The sequence below is a fragment of the Procambarus clarkii genome, chromosome 49, assembly GCF_040958095.1.
Source record: "Procambarus clarkii isolate CNS0578487 chromosome 49, FALCON_Pclarkii_2.0, whole genome shotgun sequence".
NCBI lineage: Eukaryota > Metazoa > Arthropoda > Malacostraca > Decapoda > Cambaridae > Procambarus > Procambarus clarkii.
This window is the reverse complement of record NC_091198.1, coordinates 17,074,735-17,090,258: the sequence shown is the minus strand read 5'-3', so window position 1 is coordinate 17,090,258 and position 15,524 is coordinate 17,074,735. Positions and strand designations below refer to the sequence as shown.

At 52.5% G+C, this 15,524-nt stretch overlaps 1 protein-coding gene and 1 long non-coding RNA gene across 4 annotated transcripts in view; one reads left to right on the top strand and one right to left on the bottom strand.

The window, feature by feature from the left end:
* Positions 1-15,524, top strand: part of LOC123763220 (serine-rich adhesin for platelets) — a 67,080-nt gene that overhangs the window by 27,273 nt on the left and 24,283 nt on the right. The window lies entirely within an intron of this gene.
* The window catches only part of LOC138351331 (uncharacterized), an 84,418-nt gene that overhangs the window by 54,380 nt on the left and 14,514 nt on the right, over positions 1-15,524 (bottom strand). The window lies entirely within an intron of this gene.

The following is a 15,524-nucleotide window of genomic DNA, read 5'->3' as shown; positions in this document are numbered from 1 at the left end:
ATATGTGCCTCAGGAGTTAGATTAGGTGTCACATCCACTCCCAGGTCTCTTTCTCGAATCGTTACAGGTAGGCTGTTCCCCTTCATTGTGTACTGTCCCTTTGGTCTCCTGTCACCTGATCCCATTTCCATAACTTAACATATCCATGTGTATATGTGTGTGTGTGTGTGTGTGTGTGTGTGTGTGTGTGTGTGTGTGTGTGTGTGTGTGTGTGTGTGTGTATGTGTGTGTGTGTGTGTATATGTGTGTGTGTGTGTGTGTATATGTGTGTGTGTGTGTGTGTATATGTGTGTGTGTGTGTGTGTGTGTGTGTGTGTGTATGTGTGTGTGTGTGTGTGTGTGTGTGTGTGTGTGTGTGTGTGTGTGTGTGTGTGTGTGTGTGTACTCACCTAGTTGTACTCACCTAGTTGTGTCTGCAGGATCGAGCATTGACTCTTGGATCCCGCCTTTCGAGCATCGGTTGTTTACAGCAATGACTCCTGTCCCATTTCCCTATCATACCTGGTTTTAAAATTATGAATAGTATTCGCTTCCACAACCTGTTCCTGAAGTGCATTCCATTTTCCAACTACTCTCACGCTAAAAGAAAACTTCCTAACATCTCTGTGACTCATCTGAGTTTCAAGCTTCCATCCATGTCCCCTCGTTCTGTTACTATTCCGTGTGAACATTTCGTCTATGTCCACTCTGTCAATCCCTCTGAGTATCTTATACGTTCCTATCATGTCCCCCCTCTCCCTTCTTCTTTCTAGTGTCGTAAGGCACAGTTCCCTCAGGCGCTCCTCATACCCCATCCCTCGTAACTCTGGGACGAGTCTCGTTGCAAACCTCTGAACCTTTTCCAGTTTCATTATATGCTTCTTCAGATGGGGACTCCATGATGAGGCGGCATACTCTAAGACTGGCCTCACGTAGGCAGTGTAAAGCGCCCTAAATGCCTCCTTACTTAGGTTTCTGAATGATGTTCTAACTTTTGCCAGTGTAGAGTACGCTGCTGTCGTTATCCTATTTATATGTGCCTCAGGAGATAGATTAGGTGTTACGTCCACCCCCAGGTCTCTTTCGCGCGTCGTCACAGGTAGGCTGTTCCCCTTCATTGTGTACTGTTCCTTTGGTCTCCTATCTCCTAGTCCCATTTCCATAACTTTACATTTGCTCGTGTTGAACTCCAGTAACCATTTCTCTGACCATCTCTGCAACCTGTTCAGGTCCTCTTGGAGGATCCTGCAATCCTCATCTGTCACAACTCTTCTCATCAACTTTGCGTCATCCGCAAACATCGACATGTAGGACTCTACGCCTGTAAACATGTCGTTAACATATACAAGAAATAGAATTGGTCCCAGCACCGATCCTTGTGGTACTCCACTTGTTACTGTTCGCCAGTCCGACTTCTCGCCCCTTACCGTAACTCTTTGGCTCCTTCCTGTTAGGTAGTTCCTTATCCATGCTAGGACCTTTCCCCCCACCCCCGCCTGCCTCTCGAGCTTGAACAGCAGTCTCATGTGCGGTACTGTATCAAAGGCTTTTTGGCAGTCCAGAAATATGCAGTCTGCCCAACCATCTCTGTCCTGTCTTATCCTCGTTATTTTATCATAGAATAACAACACGCATGTGTGTGTGTGGGGGGGGGAGATGTTGTGGAGGGGGGAGACATGGAGAGAGGTGGGGGTGGGTGGGGGGTGAAGGGAAGAAAGAGGGGGGGGGGGGGTAGTGGGGGGGAGGGATACAGAGGGGTAGCGACAGGGAAGATCATGCCCCGAATACCCAATGTATATAATACATACCCAAGCACCTGCGACTACACCTGGGTCCAGATTCACGAAGCAGTTACGCAAGCACTTGCGAACGTGTACATCTTTCCTCAATCTTTGACGGCTTTGGTTACATTTATTAAACAGTTTACAAGCATGAAAACTTGCCAATCAACTGTTGTTGTGGTTATAAACAGCCTCCTGGTGCTTCGGAACTCATTAACTGTTTAACAATTGTAAACAAAGCCGCCAAAGATTGAGAAAAGATGTACAGGTTCGTAAGTGCTTGCGTAACTGCTTCGTGAATCTGGCCCCAGGACACTACCTCCAAGTCCTATTCCCTTGTGCCTGGTACTCTTATAGTGAAGTGTGTGTTGTGGAGGGTACTGGGATGTGTACACGTGTGTACACATCCCAGTACCTTTAAGTATTAACACAAGACACAACACGAAACAATGGCTATAAATTGGATAAGTTTAGATTTAGGAAAGACTTGGGTAAATACTGGTTCGGTAACAGGGTTGTTGATTTGTGGAAACAATTACCGCGTAACGTGGTGGAGGTGGGGTCCCTCGATTGTTTCAAGCGTGGGTTGGACATGTATATGAGTGGGATTGGGTGGTTATAAATTGGAGCTGCCTCGTATGGGCCAATAGGCCTTCTGCGGTTACCTTTGTTCTTCTAAACCTGTGTAAGGAATCATTCAGAACCTTATATACCACGTATGTCACACCAATCCTGGAATATGCATCTCCAGCATGGAGTCCATATCTCGTCAAGCACAAAACTAAGTTGAAGAAGGCACGGAAGTTTGCCACTAGACTAGTGCCCGAACTGAGGGGCATGAAATATGAAGAGAGACTACTGGAATTAAACCTCACGTCGCTGTAAGACAGAATTAGGAGGGGACATGATCACCACATACAAGATTCTCAAAGGAATTGAGAGGGTTGACAAAGACAGACTATTTAGCACAAGGGACACACGCACTAGGTGACACAGGTGGAAATTAAGTGTCCAAATGAGCCAGAGACACATTAGAAATTATTTTTTTTGGTGGTGTAGTAGTGGTGTTGTGGTGGGGTGATGGTGGTGGTGGAGGTGTGGGCGTGGTGGTGGTGGAGGTGTGGGCGTGGAGGTGTGGGCGTGGTGGTGGTGGAGGTGTGGGCGTGGAGGTGTGGGCGTGGTGGTGGTGGTGGTGTGGGCGTGGTGGTGGTGGAGGTGTGGGCGTGGTGGTGGTGGAGGTGTGGGCGTGGTGGTGGTGGAGGTGTGGGCGTGGTGGTGGTGGAGGTGTGGGCGTGGAGGCGTGGCCGTGGTGGTGGTGGTGGTGTGGGCGTGGTGGTGGTGGAGGTGTGGGCGTGGTGGTGGTGGTGGAGGTGTGGGCGTGGTGGTGGTGGAGGTGTGGGCGTGGTGGTGGTGGAGGTGTGGGCGTGGAGGTGTGGCCGTGGTGGTGGTGGTGGTGTGGGCGTGGTGGTGGTGGAGGTGTGGGCGTGGAGGTGTGGGCGTGGTGGTGGTGGTGGTGTGGGCGTGGTGGTGGTGGAGGTGTGGGCGTGGTGGTGGTGGTGGAGGTGTGGGCGTGGTGGTGGTGGAGGTGTGGGCGTGGTGGTGGTGGAGGTGTGGGCGTGGAGGTGTGGCCGTGGTGGTGGTGGAGGTGTGGGCGTGGTGGTGGTGGAGGTGTGGGCGTGGTGGTGGTGGTGGTGTGGGCGTAGTGGTGGCGGTGTGGGCGTGGTGGTGGTGGAGGTGTGGGAGTGGTGGTGGTGGTGGAGGTGTGGGCGTGGTGGTGGTGGAGGTGTGGGCGTGGTGGTGGTGGAGGTGTGGGCGTGGTGGTGGTGGAGGTGTGGGCGTGGAGGTGGTGGAGGTGTGGGCGTGGAGGTGTGGGCGTGGTGGTGGTGGAGGTGTGGGCGTGGTGGTGGTGGAGGTGTGGGCGTGGTGGTGGTGGTGGTGGTGTGGGCGTTGTGGTGGCGGTGTGGGCGTGGTGGTGGTGGAGGTGTGGGCGTGGTGGTGGTGGTGGAGGTGTGGGCGTGGTGGTGGTGGAGGTGTGGGCGTGGTGGTGGTGGAGGTGTGGGCGTGGTGGTGGTGGTGTGGGCGTGGTGGTGGTGGAGGTGTGGGCGTGGTGGTGGTGGTGGTGTGGGCGTGGTGGTGGCGGTGTGGGCGTGGTGGTGGTGGAGGTGTGGGCGTGGTGGTGGTGGTGGTGGTGTGGGCGTGGTGGTGGTGGAGGTGTGGGCGTGGTGGTGGTGGAGGTGTGGGCGTGGAGGTGTGGGCGTGGTGGTGGTGGTGGTGTGGGCGTGGTGGTGGTGGAGGTGTGGGCGTGGTGGTGGTGGTGGTGTGGGCGTGGTGGTGGTGGTGGTGTGGGCGTGGTGGTGGTGGAGGTGTGGGCGTGGTGGTGGTGGTGTGGGCGTGGTGGTGGTGTGGGCGTGGTGGTGGTGGAGGTGTGGGCGTGGTGGTGGTGGTGTGGGCGTGGTGGTGGTGGAGGTGTGGGCGTGGTGGTGGTGGTGGTGTGGGCGTGGTGGTGGTGGAGGTGTGGGCATGGTGGTGGTGGAGGTGTGGGCGTGGTGGTGGTGGAGGTGTGGGCGTGGTGGTGGTGGAGGTGTGGGCGTGGTGGTGGTGGAGGTGTGGGCGTGGTGGTGGTGGTGTGGGCGTGGTGGTGGTGGTGTGGGCGTGGTGGTGGTGGAGGTGTGGGCGTGGTGGTGGTGGAGGTGTGGGCGTGCTGGTGGTGGAGGTGTGGGCGTGGTGGTGGTGTAGGTGTGGGCGTGGTGGTGGTGGTGGTGTGGGCGTGGTGGTGGTGGTGTGGGCGTGGTGGTGGCGGTGTGGGCGTGGTGGTGGAGGTGTGGGCGTGGTGGTGGTGGTGTGGGCGTGGTGGTGGTGGTGTGGGCGTGGTGGTGGTGGTGTGGGCGTGGTGGTGGTGGTGTGGGCGTGGTGGTGGAGGTGTGGGCGTGGTGGTGGTGGTGTGGGCGTGGTGGTGGCGGTGTGGGCGTGGTGGTGGAGGTGTGGGCGTGGTGGTGGTGGTGTGGGCGTGGTGGTGGTGGTGTGGGCGTGGTGGTGGTGGTGTGGGCGTGGTGGTGGTGGTGTGGGCGTGGTGGTGGTGGTGTGGGCGTGGTGGTGGTGGTGTGGGCGTGGTGGTGGTGGTGTGGGCGTGGTGGTGGAGGTGTGGGCGTGGTGGTGGTGGAGGTGTGGGCGTGGTGGTGGTGGTGGTGTGGGCGTGGTGGTGGTGGTGTGGGCGTGGTGGTGATGGTGTGGGCGTGGTGGTGGTGTGGGCGTGGTGGTGGTGGTGTGGGCGTGGTGGTGGTGGTGTGGGCGTGGTGGTGGAGGTGTGGGCGTGGTGGTGGTGGTGTGGGCGTGGTGGTGGTGGTGTGGGCGTGGTGGTGGTGGTGTGGGCGTGGTGGTGGTGGTGTGGGCGTGGTGGTGGTGGTGTGGGCGTGGTGGTGGTGGTGTGGGCGTGGTGGTGGTGGTGTGGGCGTGGTGGTGGTGGTGTGGGCGTGGTGGTGGTGGTGTGGGCGTGGTGGTGGAGGTGTGGGCGTGGTGGTGGTGGTGTGGGCGTGGTGGTGGAGGTGTGGGCGTGGTGGTGGAGGTGTGGGCGTGGTGGTGGTGGTGTGGGCGTGGTGGTGGTGGTGTGGGCGTGGTGGTGGTGGTGGTGTGGGCGTGGTGGTGGTGGTGGTGTGGGCGTGGTGGTGGTGGTGTGGGCGTGGTGGTGGTGGAGGTGTGGGCGTGGTGGTGGTGGAGGTGTGGGCGTGGTGGTGGTGGTGTGGGCGTGGTGGTGGTGGAGGTGTGGGCGTGGTGGTGGTGGAGGTGTGGGCGTGGTGGTGGTGGTGGTGTGGGCGTGGTGGTGGTGGAGGTGTGGGCGTGGTGGTGGTGGAGGTGTGGGCGTGGTGGTGGTGGTGGTGTGGGCGTGGTGGTGGTGGAGGTGTGGGCGTGGTGGTGGTGGTGGTGTGGGCGTGGTGGTGGTGGAGGTGTGGGCGTGGTGGTGGTGGTGGTGTGGGCGTGGTGGTGGTGGTGGTGTGGGCGTGGTGGTGGTGTGGGCGTGGTGGTGGTGGTGGTGTGGGCGTGGTGGTGGTGGTGTGGGCGTGGTGGTGGTGGTGGTGTGGGCGTGGTGGTGGTGTGGGCGTGGTGGTGGTGGTGGAGGTGTGGGCGTGGTGGTGGTGGTGGTGTGGGCGTGGTGGTGGTGGTGGTGTGGGCGTGGTGGTGGTGGTGGTGTGGGCGTGGTGGTGGTGGAGGTGTGGGCGTGGTGGTGGTGGTGGTGTGGGCGTGGTGGTGGTGGTGGTGTGGGCGTGGTGGTGGTGGTGGTGTGGGCGTGGTGGTGGTGGTGTGGGCGTGGTGGTGGTGGAGGTGTGGGCGTGGTGGTGGTGGTGTGGGCGTGGTGGTGTACCTTACAGCCCATCTTAAGCCTGTGAGCGTCTCTCAGTATTTCCTGGAGCATGACCAGTCAACCGGTTTTCAGGGAGGGTCCCGGCTATCAGCGGTTGATCAAGCAGCCTGTTCTCTTGCCTTGCCACAACCTCAAAAGTCCTAACCCGTCCAGACACTACCAACCCCAGCCACCGTCCCCTTACAACTTAGGTTAATTAAGGGTCCTGTGGTAGGTTAATTAAGGGTCCTGTGGTAGGTTAATTAAGGGTCCTGTGGTAGGTTAATTAAGGGTCCTGTGGTAGGTTAATTAAGGGTCCTGTGGTAGGTTAATTAAGGGTCCTGTGGTAGGTTAATTAAGGGTCCTGTGGTAGGTTAATTAAGGGTCCTGTGGTAGGTTAATTAAGGGTCCTGTGGTAGGTTAATTAAGGGTCCTGTGGTAGGTTAATTAAGGGTCCTGTGGTAGGTTAATTAAGGGTCCTGTGGTAGGTTAATTAAGGGTCCTGTGGTAGGTTAATTAAGGGTCCTGTGGTAGGTTAATTAAGGGTCCTGTGGTAGGTTAATTAAGGGTCCTGTGGTAGGTTAATTAAGGGTCCTGTGGTAGGTTAATTAAGGGTCCTGTGGTAGGGTAATTAAGGGTCCTGTGGTAGGATAATTAAGGGTCCTGTGGTAGGATAATTAAGTGTCGTGTGGTAGGTTAGGAGGGCAGGATTTCAAAAGATCAGGTTTCAAAAACTCATAAAAACCGTTAATTGAAAGTTTGCTCTCCTAACTTAACAGTGTAAACCAGAGGACCCAAAACAGAAAACGGGACAATACGTGACTTCAGTGAGCCGATTTCATTTTTAATTGCGTCTTTTTTTTCACCGTGAGTGGACATATGAGTGAAAAGTGACGTAATTTATAAGTGGACGGGTTGCCTACCTAACCTAACCTACCGATTTATAGAAAACGTGAATATTTTTCATGGCGGATACTTTTCATAGTATGCAGGGACCCAACACCTGATAAACGTAGACGTACTGAGTGAGAGGACCATCTTGATCTTGAGATGATTTCGGGGCTGAGCGTCCCCGCGGCCCGGTCCTCGACCAGGCCTCCTTTTTGTTACACATCCCCAGGAAGCAGCCCGTAGCAGCTGTCTAACTCCCAGGTACCTATTTACTGTTAGGTGAAGCGCTCTCCACTCAGCTGTCAGGCGCCTGTCAGGCATCAGGCACACGTTAAAGAGAACGGAACAATTGGGGATGGGGTTCAAAGTCGCCCTTCCTTGCTTTTCCCTCTCACAACTACTCTCTGTTTCCTGTCAGATAGGTAGCCTCCTACTGAACAGTGCATCGTATTTTGACCCAGACTTTCCCTAAGGCGCATTGTTTCTCGCCGGCGCCCGGGATCGAACCCGGGACCACAGGATCACAAGTCCAGTGTGCTGTCGGCCGAGCGGATAGCACACTGGACTTGTGGTCCTGTGGTCCCGGGTTCGATCCCGGGCGCCGGCGAGAAACAATGGGCAGAGTTTCTTTCACCCTATGCCCCTGTTACCTAGCAGTAAAATAGGTACCTGGGTGTTAGTCAGCTGTCACGGGCTGCTTCCTGGGGATGGAGGCCTGGTCGAGGACCGGGCCGCGGGGACACTAAAGCCCCGAAATCACCTCAAGATAAACTCAAGATAAGGCCAACAGCTGATGAAGCGGCTGGCGAAATGGACCAAATACCTCGTTTACTGTTGGCGAGTCCTCAGGCAGGTTAGGTTAGGGTCAGTTTAGTACAACGGTTTAGTGACGTTTGGGAGAATGCGATGATTCCCTCGTCCAGTTCGACACACCCGCAGCTGATGCAGGTGTGGGGTGGGGTCAGACACACCCGCAGCTGATGCAGGTGTGGGGTGGGGTCAGACACACCCGCAGCTGATGCAGGTGTGGAGTGGGGTCAGACACACCCGCAGCTGATGCAGGTGTGGGGTGGGGTCAGACACACCCGCAGCTGATGCAGGTGTGGGGTGGGGTCAGGTTTTGGTTCCAGTCTCCAGTGTTGTGTTGGGGCTTGCTTAGTCCAGTATGTTACTGGTGTGTGGTGGTGGTGGTGGTGTGTTGTGGTGGTGTGTTGTAATGTGGTGATGGTGAACACTGTCGGCACATCAGTGATGGTGTAGTGCTGTGTTCAATTTCAATTTCTTTATTATGCACCCCATACCCATCCCGTGGGCGATGGTGAAAAGGGTTACAGAGGCACAGGGCTATTCAACAGTGAACGTGTAACAGTCCAGTGAACGTGTAACAGTCCAGTACACAGTGAAAGTGTAACAGTCCAGTACACAGTGAACGTGTAACAGTCCAGTACACAGTGAACGTTTAACAGTCCAGTACACAGTGAACGTGTAACAGTCCAGTACACAGTGAACGTGTAACAGTCCAGTACACAGTGAACGTGTAACAGTCCAGTACACAGTGAACGTGTAACAGTCCAGTACACAGTGAACGTGTAACAGTCCAGTTCACAGTGAACGTGTAACAGTCCAGTACACAGTGAACGTTTAACAGTCCAGTACACAGTGAACGTGTAACAGTCCAGTACACAGTGAACGTGTAACAGTCCAGTTCACAGTGAACGTGTAACAGTCCAGTTCACAGTGAACGTGTAACAGTCCAGTACACAGTGAACGTGTAACAGTCCAGTACACAGTGAACGTGTAACAGTCCAGTTCACAGTGAACGTGTAAGTTCACTGTGAGTTCACAATTTGAAAAAATTCCCGTTTTGAATGAACGGCAAGTAAAAATTTATAAATGCGTCTGTGGGGTCGACCGCTGGATGGAATGGACTTGAGTCGAGGACGGGTTGTGTTTACAGTTGTTAAACAGTTAATGAGTTCCGAAGCACCAGGAGGCTGTTTATAACAATAACAACAGTTGATTGGCAAGTTTTCATGCTTGTAAACTGTTTAATAAATGTAACCAAAGCCGTCAAAGATCGAGGATCGATGTACACGCTATTAAGTGCTTGCGTAACTGCTTCGTGAATCTGGGTCCTGATTACCAATGACAAGTATTATGGGCAAGTTATCCCAGCACAGTCCATCCTAACCTACCCGAGGACCTTCAATAGAAAACGGGCCATCAAGTCAATGTTTGCGAGCCGCTATGAGTTTTAAAACATCAGTTAGTCTTAAAGCTAAGGATTTATACGTCAAAATGCGATGTACTCTTGGAGAGGACGAGTTCGATCCCCAGAGTCAAGATGGGTGTGCGAATCCACCGCTCCGCCACACACACACACACACACACACACACACACACACACACACACACACACACACACACACACACACACACACGCACACACACACGCACACACACACACACACGCACGCACACACACACACACGCACACACACACACACACACACACGCACACACACACACACACACACACGCACACACACACACACACACACACGCAGCTTCGGGTACGGACCAAGCGGGTATTTCCGACAAGCCCTTCATGGTGGTTGACCCCCAAACATAATCTTATATATGTCTTAGGACGCGCGGGTATTCCAAGCTCTCAGTGGGACCTCCAGGGGCCAAGATTGGAATGTTTACCTTTATATATTTATATACATATTTGTACACTTACACATTATATATATATATATATATATATATATATATATATATATATATATATATATATATATATATATATATATATATATATAGTGGCATTATTTGATATGCAGCCCATGTACATTCAAATTTGAGTCTCAATTATATATTCTTTTGTATGTATGATTTATTAATAATTGATCATTATTTTTATTATTGTATTTTTTTAAGGAATTTCACAATCTATGTTGTGTTTAGTTTTGTCTCTAGTTTGTGTTGTGTTCTTCATGTTCTGCATGTTCTTCATCCCTAGCTTGTGTTCTTGTTTTTGCTCTGTGTTCTCTTTATCCTAAGCTGTGTTCTGTTCTTCCTAGCCTGCGTTTTCTTTATCCTAGCCTGCGTTTTCTTTATCCTAGCCTGCGTTTTCTTTACCCTAGCCTGCGTTTTTTTTTATCCTAGCCTGCGTTTTCTTTATCCTAGCCTGCGTTTTCTTTATCCTAGCCTGCGTTTTCTTTATCCTAGCCTGCGTTTTCTCTGTACTAGCCTATCATTTCTTCCTGTGCTCTCTCTTGCTACCTACTTAGTGTTCTCTCTCTCTCTCTCTCTCTCTCTCTCTCTCTCTCTCTCTCTCCCTATCCCATAACAAGTTAACGTTTATAAAGTTGGTGTTCTGTCACATGCTTTATTTTCAACCCTCCAAAAGAACGAAAGAGATTTCATTTACAAAATTTATTTGTTATTCTGTTCGAGACAGGATATTTTTCCTCCTCCGTGCCTGAGAGGGCGGGAAGTTGTGAATGGCGCTATATCTCACGCGAACACAATATCCAGTGTTCGTGTTAGCCTTCGCTTTTCCGGCATCCGAACAAGTTGATGGGTCTCTCTCACGGTTTATGGGGATATTCCCATCATAAACTTTGAGATTGGCGTGTTTACACTCCATTAAATCGTTTATTGGTGTGACAGTTAATGCGACCAGGTGACTGTAAGGTTATAGCAGACAGCACATGATGGGTCCGGAGACTGCTTAACTGGTCCTGAGGGCAGGATGTTAACAGTGACTGGTCCTGAGGGCAGGATGTTAACAGTGACTGGTCCTGAGGGCAGGATGTTAACAGTGACTGGTCCTGAGGGCATGATGTTAACAGTGACTGGTCCTGAGGGCAGGATGTTAACAGTGACTGGTCCTGAGGGCAGGATGTTAACAGTGACTGGTCCTGAGGGCAGGATGTTAACAGTGACTGGTCCTGAGGGCAGGATGTTAACAGTGACTGGTCCTGAGGGCAGGATGTTAACAGTGACTGGTCCTGAGGGCAGGATGTTAACAGTGACTGGTCCTGAGGGCAGGATGTTAACAGTGACTGGTCCTGAGGGCAGGATGTTAACAGTGACTGGTCCTGAGGGCAGGATGTTAACAGTGACTGGTCCTGAGGGCAGGATGTTAACAGTGACTGGGCCTGGGGGCAGGATGTTAACAGTGACTGGTCCTGAGGGCAGGATGTTAACAGTGACTGGGCCTGGGGGCAGGATGTTAACAGTGACTGGTCCTGAGGGCAGGATGTTAACAGTAACTGGTCCTGAGGGCAGGATGTTAACAGTGACTGGTCCTGAGGGCAGGATGTTAACAGTAACTGGTCCTGAGGGCAGGATGTTAACAGTGACTGGTCCTGAGGGCAGGATGTTAACAGTGACTGGGCCTCGTGTACGTGTTCCCTGGAGCTCCTGGTGTACGTGTTCCCTGGAGCTCCTCGTGTACGTGTTCCCTGGAGCTCCTGGTGTACGTGTTCCCTGGAGCTCCTCGTGTACGTGTTCCCAGGAGCTCCTGGTGTACGTGTTCCCTGGAGCTCCTCGTGTACGTGTTCCCTGGAGCTCCTGGTGTACGTGTTCCCTGGAGCTCCTCGTGTACGTGTTCCCTGGAGCTCCTGGTGTACGTGTTCCCTGAAGCTCCTGGTGTACGTGTTCCCTGGAGCTCCTCGTGTACGTGTTCCCTGGAGCTCCTGGTGTACGTGTTCCCTGGAGCTCCTGGTGTACGTGTTCCCTGGAGCTCCTGGTGTACGTGTTCCCTGGAGCTCCTGGTGTACGTGTTCCCTGGAGCTCCTGGTGTACGTGTTCCCTGGAGCTCCTGGTGTACGTGTTCCCTGGAGCTCCTGGTGTACGTGTTCCCTGGAGCTCCTGGTGTACGTGTTCCCTGGAGCTCCTGGTGTACGTGTTCCCTGGAGCTCCTGGTGTACGTGTTCCCTGGAGCTCCTCGTGTACGTGTTCCCTGGAGCTCCTGGTGTACGTGCTCCCTGGAGCTCCTGGTGTACGTGTTCCCTGGAGCTCCTGGTGTACGTGTTCCCTGGAGCTCCTGGTGTACGTGTTCCCTGGAGCTCCTCGTGTACGTGTTCCCTGCAGCTCCTCGTGTACGTGTTCCCTGGAGCTCCTGGTGTACGTGTTCCCTGGAGCTCCTGGTGTACGTGTTCCCTGGAGCTCCTCGTGTACGTGTTCCCTGGAGCTCCTCGTGTACGTGTTCCCTGGAGCTCCTGGTGTACGTGTTCCCTGGAGCTCCTCGTGTACGTGTTTCCTGGAGCTCCTGGTGTACGTGTTCCCTGGAGCTCCTCGTGTACGTGTTCCCTGGAGCTCCTGGTGTACGTGTTCCCTGGAGCTCCTGGTGTACGTGTTCCCTGGAGCTCCTCGTGTACGTGTTCCCTGGAGCTCCTCGTGTACGTGTTCCCTGGAGCTCCTCGGTGTACGTGTTCCCTGGAGCTCCTCGTGTACGTGTTCCCTGGAGCTCCTGGTGTACGTGTTCCCTGGAGCTCCTGGTGTACGTGTTCCCTGGAGCTCCTCGTGTACGTGTTCCCTGGAGCTCCTGGTGTACGTGTTCCCTGGAGCTCCTGGTGTACGTGTTCCCTGGAGCTCCTGGTGTACGTGTTCCCTGGAGCTCCTGGTGTACGTGTTCCCTGGAGCTCCTGGTGTACGTGTTCCCTGGAGCTCCTGGTGTACGTGTTCCCTGGAGCTCCTGGTGTACGTGTTCCCTGGAGCTCCTGGTGTACGTGTTCCCTGGAGCTCCTGGTGTACGTGTTCCCTGGAGCTCCTGGTGTACGCGTTCCCTGGAGCTCCTGGTGTACGTGTTCCCTGGAGCTCCTGGTGTACGTGTTCCCTGGAGCTCCTGGTGTACGTGTTCCCTGGAGCTCCTCGTCACCTTGGCTTTGCTTGCCGTACACACGCTGGCTACTCCAGAAATTTCCACTCACATCTTGCGCAACATTCCTCTTTCTCTGCGCTATTTAAGCTGGTCACATTGTTCGTATCTAAGAGACGGTCACCACTTTTACCGCGGCCAGCGCTCACCAAGGGTGCCCAACCGCATCTGCTCCTCTGGCATACTCGCTAAATATTTGCACAGTCCTACTTGGCTAACCTCACGCCATACTCCCGTCTCTCAACTCTGGGTTGACAAATGACCTCATTTTTTCCCGGGACTGCTTGGTCAATGCGCCAAGAATCAATCGCATTTAAACTTTCTAAAGCAGTTGTACCATACAGGACGTCGGGGGGTCGCGGGAAGTCTCTTTGTCATGGTGACGTCTTTGTAGGTTTGCAGAGCAGCGAAGTGACTGCCTTTTTGGCTCTTAGGTCACGTATGTACCTGTTGACATGTCGCGGAGCCTGACGCATTAAAGTTATGCATGTCCTCACTAGGGGTCAGCGGTATACATGTCCTCACTAGGGGGTCAGCGGTATACATGTCCTCACTAGGGGATCAGCGGTATACATGTCCTCACTAGGGGGTCAGCGGTATACATGTCCTCACTAGGGGGTCAGCGGTATACATGTCCTCACTAGGGGTCAGCGGTATACATGTCCTCACTAGGGGGTCAGCGGTATACATGTCCTCACTAGGGGGTCAGCGGTATACATGTCCTCACTAGGGGTCAGCGGTATACACGTCCTCACTAGGGGTCAGCGGTATACATGTCCTCACTAGGGGGTCAGCGGTATACATGTCCTCACTAGGGGGTCAGCGGTATACATGTCCTCACTAGGGGTCAGCAGTAACCATTGTTCATAACCACATGGCCACCACCAATACCTGACTCACACAAGCGTGACAAAATATGTAATTTCAAACGCTGAATCTACGCCGGAAAACACTGACGTGAGCGCTCAAAAGTGTTTAGATTTCTTGATTGTACATTTGGCCTTCAGTCTTAAAAGTACTCCAGTGTTGTGTTAAGCTTATAGACGCACCCACATACTGTGTTAAGCTTATAGACGCACCCACATGTTGTGTTAAGCTTATAGACGCACCCACATGTTGTGTTAAGCTTATAGACGCACCCACATGTTGTGTTAAGCTTATAGACGCACCTACATACTGTGTTAAGCTTATAGACGCACCCACATACTGTGTTTAGCTTATAGACGCACCCACATGTTGTGTTAAGCTTATAGACGCACCCACATACTGTGTTAAGCTTATAGACGCACCCACATGTTGTGTTAAGCTTATAGACGCACCCACATGTTGTGTTAAGCTTATAGACGCACCCACATGTTGTGTTAAGCTTATAGACGCACCCACATACTGTGTTAAGCTTATAGACGCACCCACATGTTGTGTTAAGCTTATAGACGCACCCACATGTTGTGTTAAGCTTATAGACGCACCCACATGTTGTGTTAAGCTTATAGACGCACCCACATGTTGTGTTAAGCTTATAGACGCACCCACATACTGTGTTTAGCTTATAGACGCACCTACATACTGTGTTAAGCTTATAGACGCACCCACATGCTGTTTTTAGCTTATAGACGCACCCACATGTTGTGTTAAGCTTATAGACGCACCCACATGCTGTTTTTAGCTTATAGACGCACCCACATGTTGTGTTAAGCTTATAGACGCACCCACATGTTGTGTTAAGCTTATAGACGCACCCACATGTTGTGTTAAGCTTATAGACGCACCCACATACTGTGTTTAGCTTATAGACGCACCCACATACTGTGTTTAGCTTATAGACGCACCCACATACTGTGTTTAGCTTATAGACGCACCCACATGTTGTGTTAAGCTTATAGACGCACCCACATGTTGTGTTAAGCTTATAGACGCACCCACATACTGTGTTTAGCTTATAGACGCACCCACATGTTGTGTTAAGCTTATAGACGCACCCACATACTGTGTTTAGCTTATAGACGCACCCACATGTTGTGTTAAGCTTATAGACGCACCCACATGTTGTGTTAAGCTTATAGACGCACCCACATGTTGTGTTAAGCTTATAGACGCACCCACATGTTGTGTTAAGCTTATAGACGCACCCACATGTTGTGTTAAGCTTAAAGACGCACCCACATGTTGTGTTAAGCTTATAGACGCACCCACATACTGTGTTAAGCTTATAGACGCACCCACCAGGCTTGGAGGGTGGTAGTGGTGGATCACCAGGCTTCCAGAGTGTTTATGTAGGATATAAATGTATGTATTTGTGTATGTAGGTTAGATTAGCATTTTAAAAGCACTACAATCACCTTCTGTGGTTGATTGTTCAATAAATCCCTGAACTATATGTTTAACACATCTCTAACCCTGTCCATGGAGGACAGAAGGAAATGTATATACGCTGGTTAGCATTGTAAATGTCTGGCCACGTCTGTGGTAGAAAATAATAATAATATTATTATTATTATTATTAAACAATCCTTGTGTACCGAGCAGTTGTGACGCTATCTACCACTGCGTAAAAATTGTGGTACTTTTAGTGAAATTAAAATAACCGAAACATTTGGTTGAGCAAAACCACTTCAACTTGACGCTTTTCAAATGGTGAGAAGAT